The following is a 15,281-nucleotide window of genomic DNA, read 5'->3' as shown; positions in this document are numbered from 1 at the left end:
AAAATATTCATTTAGAGCAGCAGTAATTGACCTATCGCCATTTGCTGGGTACCAGGGAAGCTGATATTTAGCCTTTCCAAGAATGTAATAGATAACTAATATCACAAACCAGACATCTATTCTATTCTGGCAGTAGCACCAAGGGTTTTATCCTGCAGAAATCTTGGACCAGCTTCCCTCCAAGTTTTCAGTCTCAAAATTTTAGGCTGGGTAAGCTACCTCTCTCCCAGAGAAGTCATTGGCTCTGAGACTGCCACAGAAACAAAGCATACTTTTCTCTACTCGCCTATTTGCCATCCAGACTGTCCTGAAACTTGAGAACACTGCTGGGAACAAGTGAGAAAAAGGGTGTAAAAACTTCTTGTTCCTCCCCCTTCCCAAGTCCATCAAACATAAAATCTTTGTTATACTGCTTTAGTCAACTTATGTTACCCCTATTTGTGCAATGGGTTAAAAATAAATATGGTAGAGATTATTGAAATAAAATCATAAACTAAACATTAATCTTCAATTATGAGAAAATTTCCATAAAATACTCATTATGAGCTTGAGACTCTCTGGACACTCTAAGAAATGAGTTAATTTTTCCTTATGGGAAGTAAAGAGGCTTGACCAAACATGAATTTTTCCTTTTAAGGAAGAAGCACATGATTTGATATGTGTGTACCTTTCCAGAAGGTAGATCTTATGTACTATCCCAAAGGAAAAGAACATGTACATTTTGAAGAACTCCTTTGAAAAACATCTCTTTGATTAGAAATGATGTTTGCTTCTTTTCAAAATATTTCTTGGGCTTCCCTGGTGCTGCAGTGGATGAGAGTCCGCCTGCCGATGCAGGAGACACGGGTTCGTGCTCCGGTCCAGGAGGATCCCATATGCCGCGGAGCAGCTGGGCCCGTGAGCCATGGCCACTGGGCCTGCGCGTCCAGAGCCTGTGCTCCGCAACGGGAGAGGCCACAACAGTGACAGGCCGTGTACCGCAAAAAAAAAATAAAATAAAATAAAGTAATAAATAAAAATATTTCTTATACAGAATAAACAGAAATCTACCTCTTAGGGTACCAAATGTGGGAAGAGAGTTGTGATTCTCTATCATCACGGGTCCTTGAGAAATGTTAGGGATAGAGTCAATCACTTTCCTTTTGACCTTAGAATTGTACCCTATAAGCCATACAAAGACTCCCCAGTAAGGCAAAGACACCTCTATGAGATCTACCCTCAACCATCAACAATGTAGGTTCTGGAGCTAAAATGGTGAATACTACAAGGGATCTCTCCTTCAAGAAGAGAGCTTATAGAAGTATGAAAATATCCATTTATTGCTTGTTGCTTTATTTGAAGGAACTCTAAGGCCAATTCAAAATGTAGTCTAACATAAAGGGGGGAGGCAGCCCCAAGTTTCCAGAAACTAAATACTTTCTCTTTCACAAATGAGGAAATGTAAATGAGAGGCCTCATCAGGATAGCCCCCACGTTTCCCCAAGTCTAGTGTATAATCTCTCAATTACAAGTGAAATATTTTGTCTTAGAACTATTAAAAATATACCAAAAATGTCAACCCAGTATGGATAAAAGTAAGTTCAACTAAGATTTTTAAAGTAAGCATTTTACAGATGGTAATCTAAGGAAGATGCATAGTTTTCCATGCAATACATCTTTCTTTTCCACGCATGACTGCTAAACAAACAACTGAACCTGAGACTGATATAACAGAAATAAAGGCTCAAGTCCCAGGAAGACTACAGTCACCCTCTACTGCATGCAAGTAAAAACACATCTACAATAAAATGTGAATTCTAGAAGTAAGTTTGTTACAAACAGAACTATCCATTCTTACCCCAGCCCCAAGATCTTCCCCCTCACCATAAGTCTTTCCTATTTCAGGTCAGGACAACAGTGTCCACCCAGCTACTGAAATCCCCAAAATAGAAAGCATCTAATTATTCTTTTTCAATAACCATCCACCCCAACTCAAAGAATAAGTTTTGTGTAACATTTGAGTTTTTATTTTCATAACGTCAGAACAAAATTGGTAATCATCAACCCATCTCACAATCTACCTGTATACGTGGCTCTCACAGATGCCATAAACATATTAGCTATATCAATCAATAAATCTATGCTTCTTTCTTTGTGAAGTTTTCAATTTGTCAACCAAAACTCTGTTTTCATCTATAATTCCTCTAAAATAGTCACATTCAAAAAATGATTTATAAGAAATTAAAATATTTGTTAAAGTTTGCCAGGCCTGGCATAATATTTTTTAAAAAGTCTTACAAAATAAACGTTAGATGAACTTATTTTTTGTAAATTAATTGTGTCATTTAATCTTCATGATTTATATTTTCAATGTTAATAATAACTTATACAAATGATACCTTAAAATCAATTAATGTTATATGAGTACAAAAAGTGCTTGCACAGATACAGCTCTGGAAATGATATTATATCGTTACCTTTTTTGACTTATGAATCACAATTTTCTAAATATTTAAACTGCACCTTTGCCAAAGATGCAATGCTTATTTTTCCTTGTCAGTGAAGTACGTTTTCTTCTTCCTTGACAAGACAAAAAATGAACCACTCCAATTTATGAGTCATGAGCTAATCTTTTTTAAAAGACAGTTTTAGAATATAACTTCAAGTAAGTTTCCTCTAAGAATTAATGAATTACAATCTCTCAGAACCTTAGTCACTGAAGTATACACTTCTGAGAATAGAGGCAATGTATGAATTTGCTTAGAAACACTCAATGATATCTTTCATTATTGACAAACTAATTCTGTTGTACACAAAGTGTCTAAAATTTTACTAAATGGCTCGTGGAAGCTCAAAGACTGATCATTAGAAATTCTCCCTTCCACTAGGAGGATGCAATGTTCTTGGGGCTGAGGTATAAAATGAATCATTTGACATTTGAATTCATAATTGTACTGGCAAAATTGATTCTGGGTATTTCACATGAGAGTCCAGAATTTTTCTGGGAAATTGGCATCATATGAAATGAAATGTGTTAATGTCACATTATTAAATACAGAATTCGGGAGCACAACTTTACAGTAGTGTGTGTGAAAACGTATGGGTGTTCATCTGCCCAGGAGAGCAATATGAGCCATTGGTGAGAACTGTGCTAAAAGATCATTTTTAGGAAAAAGTAAAGCTATGATTCTCATACAGATATAAAAAGGAATGCACATTAAAGATTTTACTTTACTTAGATGAGGAAATCAAGCAGATGTTGTAACTGAATGAAGGGAAAAGGAAGAAAAATTCATATGGAGTAAAGGAATGTTGAAATTAATTGCAAATGTGGACAAAACCAGTTTTCCACAGAAAAAAGGTACTCAATTAAAATCACTACTGCACAGAGAAGAGTTTATATATCTATTAGTTACCTGCAACTTACAAAGAGTTGCAAAATAGCTCAGAGACAAGAAACAGAGCTAGAATCTGATAACCAAGAAGGGAAATCTAAGAAGCCTGCATTAAAAAAAAGTACGTGTGTGTGTGTGTGTGTGTGTGTGTGTGTATATATATATATATATATATATATATAGAGAGAGAGAGAGAGAGAGAGAGAGAGAGAGAGAAAGGATGCATAGTTTTTCACTGAATACATTTTTTTCTACACATGACTGCTTAATAAACAACTACAACCTGAGGCTGATATAATAGAAATAACAGCTCAAATTCAAGGGAAACTACTGTTACCCTGTACTGCATATAAGTGAGAACACATCTAAAACAAAATATAAATTCCAGACATAATTTTTTTAAAACCAGAACTACCCATTTGTCCCCAGCCCCAAGACCTTTTCTCTCACCCTAAGTCTTTCCTACTTCAAGTGAGGACAGCGTTGTCCACCCAGCTACTCAAATCCCCAGCCAGGAAGTGTCCAATTCTTCCCTTTCAATCACCATCCGCCCCAACTCTAAGGCAAGACAATGCATCATCAAGTCCTTGTTTGAACATGATAACCTCTTTTGGTTTACTGGAAGCCTCTCACTAGTCCCCAGACTCTACTCTTGCCTCCCCACAATTCATTTCTTAAAACAGCCAGCATATTCTTTTAAAAATGAGATCAGATCAAGTCTCTCCACACTCAAAACCAATAGATAGCACTAGGATTTAGAATAAAATCCAAATCCCTTTTATGGGGCATCCTAAGGCCCCAGAATATCTGTCCCTGCCTATGTCCCTAACTTCAATTCTTCTCATTTGCCCCCTTATTCAACTTAGTCCTTATTTATTGGAATCCTCTTGATCCTTTGATCACACCAGCCTGGCTCCCATCTTTGCACTAACATTTTCCTTTATTTGGCTCTCTCTTGTCCCAGATTTTTGAATGCCTGGCTCCTTTTTTGTCTTTCAAAGGCAATTTCCTCAGGGATAACTTCTTGCTCCATTCAATATAATATAATGCTCAAGAACACTGTTTTTTATTTTATTTTTTTCATGGCAACTTACTGCTGAATAAAATTTTAAATTATTTCATGAATATCACCTATGTCCCTGCCCTAATAAGCAAATTACCTAATTTCAAGGACTGTATCTTTTTTGTTCATGACTGTACATAAACACACAATAAGATTCTAATACTGTTGGCCATCAGTCAATATTAGCTGAGTGAATTATACTTGTTTTCTTTCTTCAGGGAAGTGGATAAAGTACATTTTTCTGAAGTATGATGAAAGTTCTAGAATTTGTGATAGATAAGTTCAGACTACTGAGGGAAGTCTGATTTAGAGAAAAGAGTAACTTAGAAGATCTGCAGGTATGTTAGCTTTAGGGCTAATGGGGAAGAGGAATTAGACTCATTTTCTTAGGTCTATCAGCATCTAATTCAAGAAAGACTAGCAGGAGTTTATTTATTTATTTATTTTTTGTGATACGCGGGCCTCTCACTGTTGTGGCCTCTCCTGTTGCAGAGCACAGGCTCCGGACGCGCAGGCTCAGCGGCCGTGGCTCACGGACCCAGCTGCTCCGCGGCATGTGGGATCTTCCCGGACCTGGGCACGAACCCATGTTCCCCGCATCAGCAGGCGGACTCTCAACCACTGAGCCACCAGGGAAGCCCAGGAGTTTATTTTTAAAGAAATCAGAATAAAGTCAATGCTGGGGAAATGCTGTAGGCTTTACAATGATAGCAAGAGAAGCTCCCCTACGTAACAGTGAGAGCTGGAATCAATGTCTCCAGTTTAGCCTGAGTATACATGTGATAGAGAAACATCAGCTTTCTAATTTGTTATACGGAGATAACAGTCTTATATTCTTGTTTCTATTCTATTTAGTTGTATAGATCCAAGGAGATTATTTATGAGGATATACTTTGAAAAACGAAATACAGTACTAACATGAAGCACCACTGTCATTAAACCCATCACTTAGCCTCTAAATCTCCATTTCCCTATTTAAACTATCTCAAAATACCTCTCCCTCTGCTTTTTGAGTCAGAGGTAAATGGAAAAGATTTTATTTTGCTGTTGATGGTAGCAATACAGGTTGCATTAGAAATGAATGGGATGGAAGGACTCTGTTGATTTTGTTTAACCCTGCAATCGGATCCACAAATGCACAGGGCATTCACAGAGTGGAAATTTATGCCTCCAACTAACAGTAATAAGGTAAGTTTACTTTAAAAATGATATTTGGGGAGTGTTCAATTACTGTGAAGTTATGCCCCCAACCAAAACGTCATCCAGTTCCCTAGAATCATCCACATGTCTTCTGAAAAGGTTTCCTCATTTGCCTCATCCTTCTGGCTTGACTGATGGCTCCCACCCAGCCTAATCACTATCACAAAGCATATGTTGGTTTAGGCAATAACAGACCTTCATAGATCATTTACTGGATTCTCCCTTGACGTAAATTGTTATTTTTCTTTGTTTCTAGCAATAATAATACCGGGCATTGTGTAAAAACTAGCTACCATTGACTGAATGATTGCCAGGTTTTCAAGCACTGAGCTAAAAGCTCAACGTGCATTAACAATGATAATAACATTTGAGACAGACACTGTCACAAGTGCTTTGCAGTCATTATTAGTAACTCATTTCTTTCTCAAAAAACCCTGTGAAGCAGATACAATCTTCCCAAATTTACAAAACAGAAAAGTGAGGCACGATAATATTCCAGAACATGACAGCATTCACAGAACTGGTTACGTGGTTAAGTTGCGCTGGAGCTGTGATGGAAGCTCTTAAATGTCTTGCCACAATGCTGGAAAGCAGTTATTGTCTTCAGTAGAAAGATACTGAGATCAATTCTCAAAATTCTGAAGTGACTGGCCCTATTTGCATAGTAAAGACTATGTGATAGGCCAAGGATTCTGTCAAAGTAACCAGATTAGGTCCAAGATGGAATCACTCATGCTAAGCCCCACATCAGCAAACCAAAATTTATCTAAGTTTCCCTACCTGGGCTCTCCAAGCAAAGGAAGGCCCAGGTCAACCAACCAATCATGCTTGCCTGCTTACCAAACCCTTATCCAGCTCCTTGTTCCATATAAGGAAAGGAACTCTCATTAACCCATTAGCAAATGACCAGTACATCGTCCTTGACCCTGCTCACTTTGGTCTATAAAAAGCTCTCACCTTGTACTGCTCTTCAGAGCTCCTTTCTACCTGTTAGATTAAACAGTACCCAAGTCATGAATCACTGAATAGAAGTCAACTAGATCAGTAAGTTATCTGTAGAAAATTTTATTTTAACAACTCTACGGTGATCCTTTCCAAATCCATGATCTCAGCTCTTCCACATGCCTCACGAGCTTTATATCGTGAGAGAACACTGTGACCTCAGTTTCCTCAGGAAAGTGACTCCTCTCTGCCTAATCATATCATAAGGGAAACCAGGGCTAGAATCAGTAAATGTTTCCCGACAAATAGAACTAAACAGTAAAGTGTTTTAATCCCAGCACATCATTCATTCTAATCACTATATTCTCCGGGGCAAGTACTCAGCAAGCTGTGTGGGAATGACATGCACTGTTTCCATTAAAGTCATAACAGAATCTGTGCACAACACTCCTTCTCACTCCTTCGAAAACAGCTCCCTTGCTCCTCTTCTAGTGAATATTAGCATCTACAATGTGTTCTGCTTTGCCTCTGCATTCTTGGTCTGAAACTCTTTTCTGGAAAAAAGGCTTACAAAGAGTTCCTGGAAGTAAGAATTATAGACCCCCAGGGTACCTAAGGAATAGGAAACTCACAAATTAATCCAATATGTAATTAGTTTTTTCCTTTTTCTCAGAGATAATAAAAATTAAGTGTTCTCACAAATATAGTAACTGAATATACAAAACAATATTACTGAATCGTATTGGCTTAAAATGTACATGATAGAAGACTCACTTGATTTTTGTCATCAATTAAAAGTTATTAAGTATTAAGGAAATTATATTTTATTTTTTTGGTCTGAACATGTTTTATGATTCCTACCTAATCACATCTCCTTCTAAAAAAATTATCTACCTTTTTTAGAGACAAGAGCTAACATGTCCATGTTTTATTTTATAATCATAGCTGATACCTTGTGAGTCATAGTTGTTCGGGTTGGACTAAGGAACTTGAACCCTTGGACTGGCAGAAGGCTGTGCTTTGTGGAGCCTAGTTCAAAAATAGGCTTCACCATTCATATCTTTCCCTGGGAATCTGGAAGGGTGTAATTGAGAGATTAGATAGTTAGAAACGGTAATAAAATAGTTTTTGAATAAAAAGGCAATAATTAATCTCAAACCCTTTACTTCTCGTATGGCAGAATTTTTCAACTTTGGCACTACTGATATTTGGGGCTAGAAAAAATGTTTTTAATTTTTACTTTATATTGGAGTATAGTTGATTAACAATGCTGTGTTAGCTTCAGGTGTACAGCAAAGTGACTCAGTTGTACGTATACATGTATCTACTCTTTATCGAATTTTTTTTCCCATATAAGTTATTACAGAGTATTGAGCAGAGTTCCTGGTGCTATACAGTAGCTCCTTGTTGGTTATCTATTTTAAATATAGCAGTATTATTATTGTTATTTTTAACGCGGGTTGTTACCTGGTGCATTGAATGATGTTTGGCAGCATCCTTCAACTCTAATGACCAGAAGCCAGTAGAATCTCCTTCTTCAGTCCTGACAATCACAAATGTTTTCTGACATTGTCAAATGTCCCCTATCAAAATCACTTCCAGTTGAGAATCACTGCCCTATGGATCTTGAACCAGTAGATCACTATACATAGAAATCAAAAGGGGAAATTTAACAGCTGTCATTCTGGTAAAGCCAGAATACAGCTTGGAATTTAAAATCAAGACTTCTTTCAGGACTTTCCTGGTGGTCCAGCAGTTAAGACTATGCACTTCCACTGCGGGTTCAATCCCTGGTTGGGGAACTAAGATCCCCCATTGCTGTGTGATGCGGCCAAAAAAAAAAAAAAAAAAGGATTTCTTTCTTTCCCTCTGAAGTGAAACTAGTGAGAAACAGAAAGAACAAGAGAATGAGAATAAGAACGAGTGGTAAATTCTTGGCAGTCCAGGTCCCAATTCCCTCAATCATATTAGTTACATATTCCCAAATGAAGGAGTTGCTCTGAGGAGAAAAGAGGAAAATGCTTTCCTTACCCCAACAGAGGCAAGGCTTCCTATGTTATACATGAGATTAAAATACAAGTTAGAGAAAAAAATGTGTGCTGTAGAAAGGGGACAAAGATAATCTAGGAGAAGTAACCTACGCAAATAGGCAAGCTGGACAATGAAGATGTAGAAAACCAGCGTCAGCAGATAAGTTCCAGAGGTTGGAATGGGGAATACAGCAGATGGACACAGAGCACCAAAGACTCAGAGAGGGAGCAAAATATTTCTCTCTACGCCTAAGCTTCCAGGTCCAGTCAGAGTCCATATGTAATTATAACAACCATTTGTCCACTGCAATAATCTGACTGAATTCTTCCTCGTAACCAAATGAGCCAGATTCAAACACTGATACTGCTATCATTTTTATGAAAAGAAGAGTAACTAGTCAATAATGTCAATCCAAATCTGAACCCATGTCATTTTTTAAAAATTCAATTTTAATAGCTAAAAGGCAGGCTTGATTTTTTCGTGGTTTTTTTTTGTTTTTTTTTGTTTTTTTTGTAGTACGCGGGCCTCTCACTGCTGTGGCCTCTCCCGTTGCAGAGCACAGGCTCCGGACGCGCAGGCACAGCGGCCACAGCTCACGGGCCCAGCCGCTCCGCGGCATGTGGGATCCTCCCGGACCGGGGCACGAACCCGCGTCCCCTGCATCGGGAGGCAGACTCCCAACCACTGCGCCACCAGGGAAGCCCTTTTTCGTGGATTTTTAAAGCAGTTTTGAGAGAGAAAGAAAAAGAATAAATGGCATTTTGCATCTTTCCTGGCATCCCAAGACCTTAAACAGCTTAAGACTAGGAGATAACTTCCTTTCCTCTACTGATTTTTCCCTTTTAGTTAGGTGCCTTTATAATAAGTTCAGTTATCTTTCTCTATTATATTTTTGTGAAAACTGCTTTTCTCTGCCAGAGATTGTATCTACTTCCTACACCCTTAAGAGATTCTATTTTCTTCTACAATTTTCAGTTCCTCAGAGTGCCTTTTCTAAATTTTCTAAATGTAGCACTGTAATCAAGGTTTCTAACTGTAAAAAAACAAAAACACAACAACAACAAACAGGCCTCAAGTTTCATATTTTTAGAACAATGACCAGGTGTTACTATGAAAAACCAGTTTCAGTTTGTCACTGATAAGACAAACTAAACTAAGAGGACTTTTTTCTTTACCCTCCCAAATGCGTTAAATGTACTATCCTCACCTCTATTTTTTTTCTTCCTTGCATTGCTTAATTCACCTTTTATGATGGCAAGCATCAGGCAAGTCTTAAAAAAAAAAAAACAACTTCATCGTTTGCTATCATACGCCTTAAACAATGAGTCATCTAAAGAAGTGAACATTCTTGTTATTTCAAATCATTACTGAAAATTAGAAGCAGATGAAGCTAGAATATAAGTCTCAGAATTTTAAAAACTTGAGAAACATTAAAGAAAATGCAGTACATCTCCCACTGTAGCTGGAACAAATAAACCCCAGAAAACTTTGCTCAAGGCCAAACAATAAGTAGGTCTGAGAGTTGAACCTAGATCATTTTACTCTAAATATTGTTCACCACTCTCTGGCCCTACCATTATAACACACTGTCTCTATGTCTTTCTCTACTGTGTCATATGTAGTCACCATGTAACTAAAAAGTATACTGAGGATTTAATTTTTCTATCAGGTAGGTTCACATTGAACCACCCTAGGCATTATGAGGGGAAAAATAGAAGCTAATATTTATTATCCACTCTGTGCCAGGCATTTGGCTAAGGAAACTGTATGCAAGTATCCCATTTAATCACCAAAATGTTTGCAATCTATGAAGTAGGCACCAAGGCAGTCTTACTCAGGGTTCAGCTGCAGAGCATAGAATCTTTCCTAGATACCTGAAGTAGAAAAGCTTATAATTAGAGAGAAGGGAAGCAACAGACCCTAGACTGAGGTTCTGGCCACACCAGGCTGCCACAACAGCTACTGCCTCTGCAATGGTGAGGAAGCAGATTCTCAAATCAGGAAACACCGCTGAAGCTGGTGACTCCAGCAACTGAGAACCTCTGCCACCATCTGCACCAGAAAATTCCAAATCCATGTCCCCGTGAGAATGTGTGACTTGCAGAACTAAAATCACATCCAGAACCATAGCCGTAAAGGAGCTGGGGAACATCCTGAAGAGACTGGAAAGGGAAGAAGTATAGGAAGGCACACAAGAAAGCAGTGGGAGTGGATACTGCAAAAGTCAATATAAACAAATTTATAGAAAACTCCAAATGCCTTCTGAACAATTTCTGATCCTCAGGATCAAAATCCCCAAAAGTATAACATCACTTTTATAATAAAATAATGAAAATTAATTTGAAGACAATATTAGATTGAAAGTCACTGTAGGAGAGAAAGGGTTTCCTAAAAGAAAATTGTAATCTGGAAAAAAAAAAGAAGAAAGTGTTTCTTTTCTGAGTTAATGTCATGTTAATATAAGTCTAACTTCTAGAAGTTACTTGTAATTACAATCATTTATTTTATTTATTATTTTCTGCTTTTACTAAAATGAATTTAGTACATGGTTAGGTTTTGGATAGCTGCCATCCACACTAAAATGAACAGTAATGAAACTTGCTATTAGTGCTTTTAAGAGCATGCTAATGTTACTCATTAAACACTGGATGGATTGTTTCTCAGCCCATGTTCCATGGTGGCTGCATTTGATTATGTATATGTTGGCCGAAATGCTGGCAAATGACATGGACTGTCCTCCCAGAACACGCATGGAAATGAAATGTGTGCATCCTGAGGCGAGCTGGGTGAGAAAAGTTCGGCACTTAATGAAATCAACAAAGAGCCTGTTTGTCAAGGGTGACTTGAAGTGTGTGTAAATGATCCTTGCCTCCGTAAGCACGATGAGGTGATTTTACCATCAGTGATTTTAGGTGATTAAACACCTCTGGTCTGCTGCTCCCATTAAGGGAGATTATTCTTACTTTCATCCTTGCAACAAAGTTAAGGTTTATGCTTTATTAGGGAGTCTGTGGTGACTAGATGTGTCATTATCTGTCCTACCATCCACCACTGGGGTTAGAATTTTTACTTCAAAATGACCACCATTAACTCTTTCAGATTCCTTCTAGTTTACTATTTAATGTGTGCTTGTTCTGCACTATTCTCAATGGAGCTCATGCTGTTTATGTTTCCAGAGCTTTTTAAGACTCCTCTTTGAATAAAGATTAGGAAAAAGTCATTTGCGTTTCCTCCAAAGAACAGCTATTAGATGGGTAATGGATCCTGGAGCTCAGATTATTAAATATTCAACTGTCCTTCTGGATCATCAGGAGGTGCATATCCCAGTTTGACAGGGACAAAGTTAGCCTATAAAAGGACCCAATTTCTCTGGTTAAGGGCTGTGAATCTCATTTTATAGGGTATGCAAGAATGATCAACGATTTTATTTTCATTTAATCAAATTATATTCAGCCTCAAAAGCCTAATGGGCTGCTAGGAAATTCTGATCTCTGCCATTGCTGGGTGTATCACCTTCAGGGTTCACCCATAATTTAGGACATTCTAGAGAAAGAGCTTCATCTTGCAGTCTTCTGTGGCCACAGCAGAAATCCTCATTATGCAAGTCTATAATCTAAAAGCTATTTGATTTTACACCATGTATGTACCTGGGGATGTACGCTGAGACTAGGAGCCTCTAGAATCTCACCTTCAAACTGCTTCCCATTCCTTCCAAAATCCTGTCACCATCAATGTGCATCCTCCAAAATTCCAATCCTAAACACAGGCACTTAGTATCATCTTTCCAGGATGCTCAGCCTTTAAAGATCAAAACCCAGGAGAGGAATATATCTTCCAGGAAATTTCTGCAAGTTAGCACTGAAATACAAGCCTGCCCTGAGACAAAAGAGCATAAAAGGTGCTAAGATACTTTTATGAAGTGTGGCTGGGGAGGATTCAGACGAGGAGAAAAAAATTAAGAAGAATTATTTCCATAAATTATTCTGAATACTTACTGTGTGCCAGGCACTGTTTTAAGTGCTATATTTGAATGGTGCTTTACTAAGCTCTCAAGATAAGTCCCAAGTGAGGATTAAATGAAACATCACTAATACATGCCAAACAACTATTTTAAGCACATTTGAAATATCATTACCTCATATAATCACATAACAACTCTATCAGGTAGGAACTACTGTTATCACCAAATGAAGAACTAAGGCATAGAAAGATAAGTAAGGTGCTGAAAAGGGGTCACTGGACCTGTATGGAAGAACGTTTTTTAAACGGGACATTGGCCTTAAGTGCTTAGAAATCTAAGATAAGCATTTTAAAGTTATTCCAAACAGGGCTACATGAATGGCCAGAGTGGACAGCTTCTCTGTGCCAAAAGATACATAATCATAGATCAAAAAACAATTACCACTTTCAGTGTGTAAGATATTTTAACAGCTATTTTGTTCTAACAGTTATTAAAGTGAATATAGAACTGACTTATATCAGTGGTTTCACTTTTCATACTTAATTACCCAGTTACCCTTATAAAGCACTAAAGAAAATATGGGGGAGTCAAGATGGCAGACTAGGAGGGCATGAAATTCGCATCTTGGCACAACTAGGGCACCTACCAGGCACCGGTAGGGGACCACGGACGCCTAAGGGGACGGGAGGAACCCCCAGCAACCAAGTACGACATGGGGCATGGGGAGAGTGAGTGGGGAGGAGAAGTGGAGGTGGGACTGGACTGGCGCCCCTGAGGGGCAGCTGGGGGAGAGGAAGAGATCCCACACCTGGAGGGGGAAATTGGGGGACCACTGGGAGGGCAGAGGATCAAAAGGGAGGGTGGCTATGTTTCCCCTACCTTCTTGGGCCCCAGAAGCCTGATGAAATCCCGGACCTGATCCTCTGCCCACCTAAACCCCTCCAGCTGCGTGGGTCCTGAGGGAGTGGGAGGGAGGAAAGGGGGATCAAAAGTAAAGGCCAGACCTCTGGGACCTGCACCCCTGAGGGGCAAATGGGCGGGGGTAGGAGTTCCTACACTCAGTGGGACCAGCCCACAGTTAGGGTCCAGCGGCGACTGTGGAGACCCTGGGGGAGACCATGGGGGAGGGCGTGGAGGAACAGAAAGGAACACGGCCAGCGCTTTCGCTGCCCACTTAGGCACCGGGTAGCCTGTTGGGCTCCCAGGCCTAATCCTCTGCCCTGGGGGCCTCCCTCCTACCAGGTAGAGCCCAAGCCCTTCCCCTACACCCCCACCCAGGGCCCCACCTCTACACTCGGAGACCCCTTCTGAGACCCCCTCCAAACACCCTGGGCCTAAACCCCGCACACACACCCTCACCCATGGCCCTACCTCCAAACTCCCGAAATCCACACTCCAGAGAACCCCTTTGGATGTGCTGCCTCTCCCATTCCGTGTAGGTCCTAGGCAGAGGCCCCACCACACACTTGAATGTTGCCCAGCCTAGGCCCCACACCCAAGGCCTTTTCTGGCTGTGTGGGTCCTGAGTCTAGGCCCTGCCCCACACTCAAACGTCACCACCCTGGCTAGGCCCTGCCCAACCCTAAACCCTGCCCCTGCCTAAGTTCCACCCCCCCACCTAAACTCCACCCCCAAGAGCCAAGGCCTTTTTTTTTTTTTTCCTTTTCTCTTCTTTTAGGTCGGGGTGCTGTTTTACCTTCTTCTTGTTAATTCATTAATATAATTATTTTTTCTAATAAACCTTTTATTTTTCTAATTTTATTTTATTCTCTATACTTTGTTATTGTTCTGCTCCTTTTGGGTTGTTTCCCCCCACCACTTTTTTTTCTTGTTTCTGGTGTGGTTTTGTTTTCCCTTGTTGCAGTTGCAGTTGTTTCAATTATATTTTTATTTTTCCTAATACATTTTTTATTATTCTAATTTTATATTTATTCTTTGTTATTGTACTGCTCCTTTTATTCTTTTTTATTCTTTTTTTTTAATGATGCTATGCAGCTTGTGGGTTCTTGGTTCCCAGGCCATAGGTCAGGCCTGAGCTCCTGTGGTGGGAGCACCAAGTCCAAGCTGCTGGACTAACAAAGAACCTCAGATGCCAGGAAATATTAATTGAGGTGAGGCCTCCTGGAGGTCCTCATCTCGGCACCAAGGTCTGGCTCTACCTTACTTCCTGCAAACTCCATTGAAGGAAGCCTCAGGCCAACAACCAGTAAGACAGGAATACAGCCCCTCCCATCAAAAAAAAAATGAAACAACAAAAAAATATGTTACAGATGAAGGAGCAAGGTAAAATCCTACAAGACCAAATAAATGAAGACAAAATATGCAACCTACCTGAAAAGGAATTCAGAGTAAGGACAGTAAAGATGATCCAAAATCTCAGAAACAGAATGGAGAAAAACACAAACATTTAACAAGGATCTAAAGGAACTGAAGAGCAAACAAACAGTGATGAACAATGTAATAACTGATATTAAAAATACTATAGAAGGAATCAATAGCAGAATAACTGAGGCAGAAGAATGGATGAATGAGCTGGAAGATAAAATGGTGAAAACAACTGCCAGGGAGCAGAGTAAAGAAAAAAAAAATGAAAAGAACTGAGAACAGTCTCAGAGACTTCTGGGACAACATTAAACACACCAACATTCGAATTATAGTGGTCCCAGAAGAAAAAGAGAAAAAGAAAGGGTCTGAGAAAATATTTGAAGAG

At 39.2% G+C, this 15,281-nt stretch overlaps 1 long non-coding RNA gene across 1 annotated transcript in view; it reads right to left on the bottom strand.

The window, feature by feature from the left end:
* The window catches only part of LOC149750469 (uncharacterized), a 75,402-nt gene extending 60,879 nt beyond the window's left edge, over positions 1 to 14,523 (bottom strand). The window contains exons 1-3 of the long non-coding RNA XR_016392248.1: positions 13,943 to 14,523; positions 8,047 to 8,122; positions 7,532 to 7,653 (exon numbers count right to left, since the gene is read on the bottom strand). This is a non-coding gene — a long non-coding RNA (uncharacterized LOC149750469). The remainder of the gene's footprint in view (positions 1 to 7,531; positions 7,654 to 8,046; positions 8,123 to 13,942) is intronic.
* Between the last annotated feature and the right edge of the window lie 758 nt (positions 14,524 to 15,281).

The sequence above is a fragment of the Delphinapterus leucas genome, chromosome 1, assembly GCF_059928025.1.
Source record: "Delphinapterus leucas isolate spDelLeu-1000000601 "Yukka" chromosome 1, BTC_Dleu_Yukka2, whole genome shotgun sequence".
NCBI lineage: Eukaryota > Metazoa > Chordata > Mammalia > Artiodactyla > Monodontidae > Delphinapterus > Delphinapterus leucas.
This window is presented reverse-complemented; position numbering and strand designations above follow the sequence as displayed.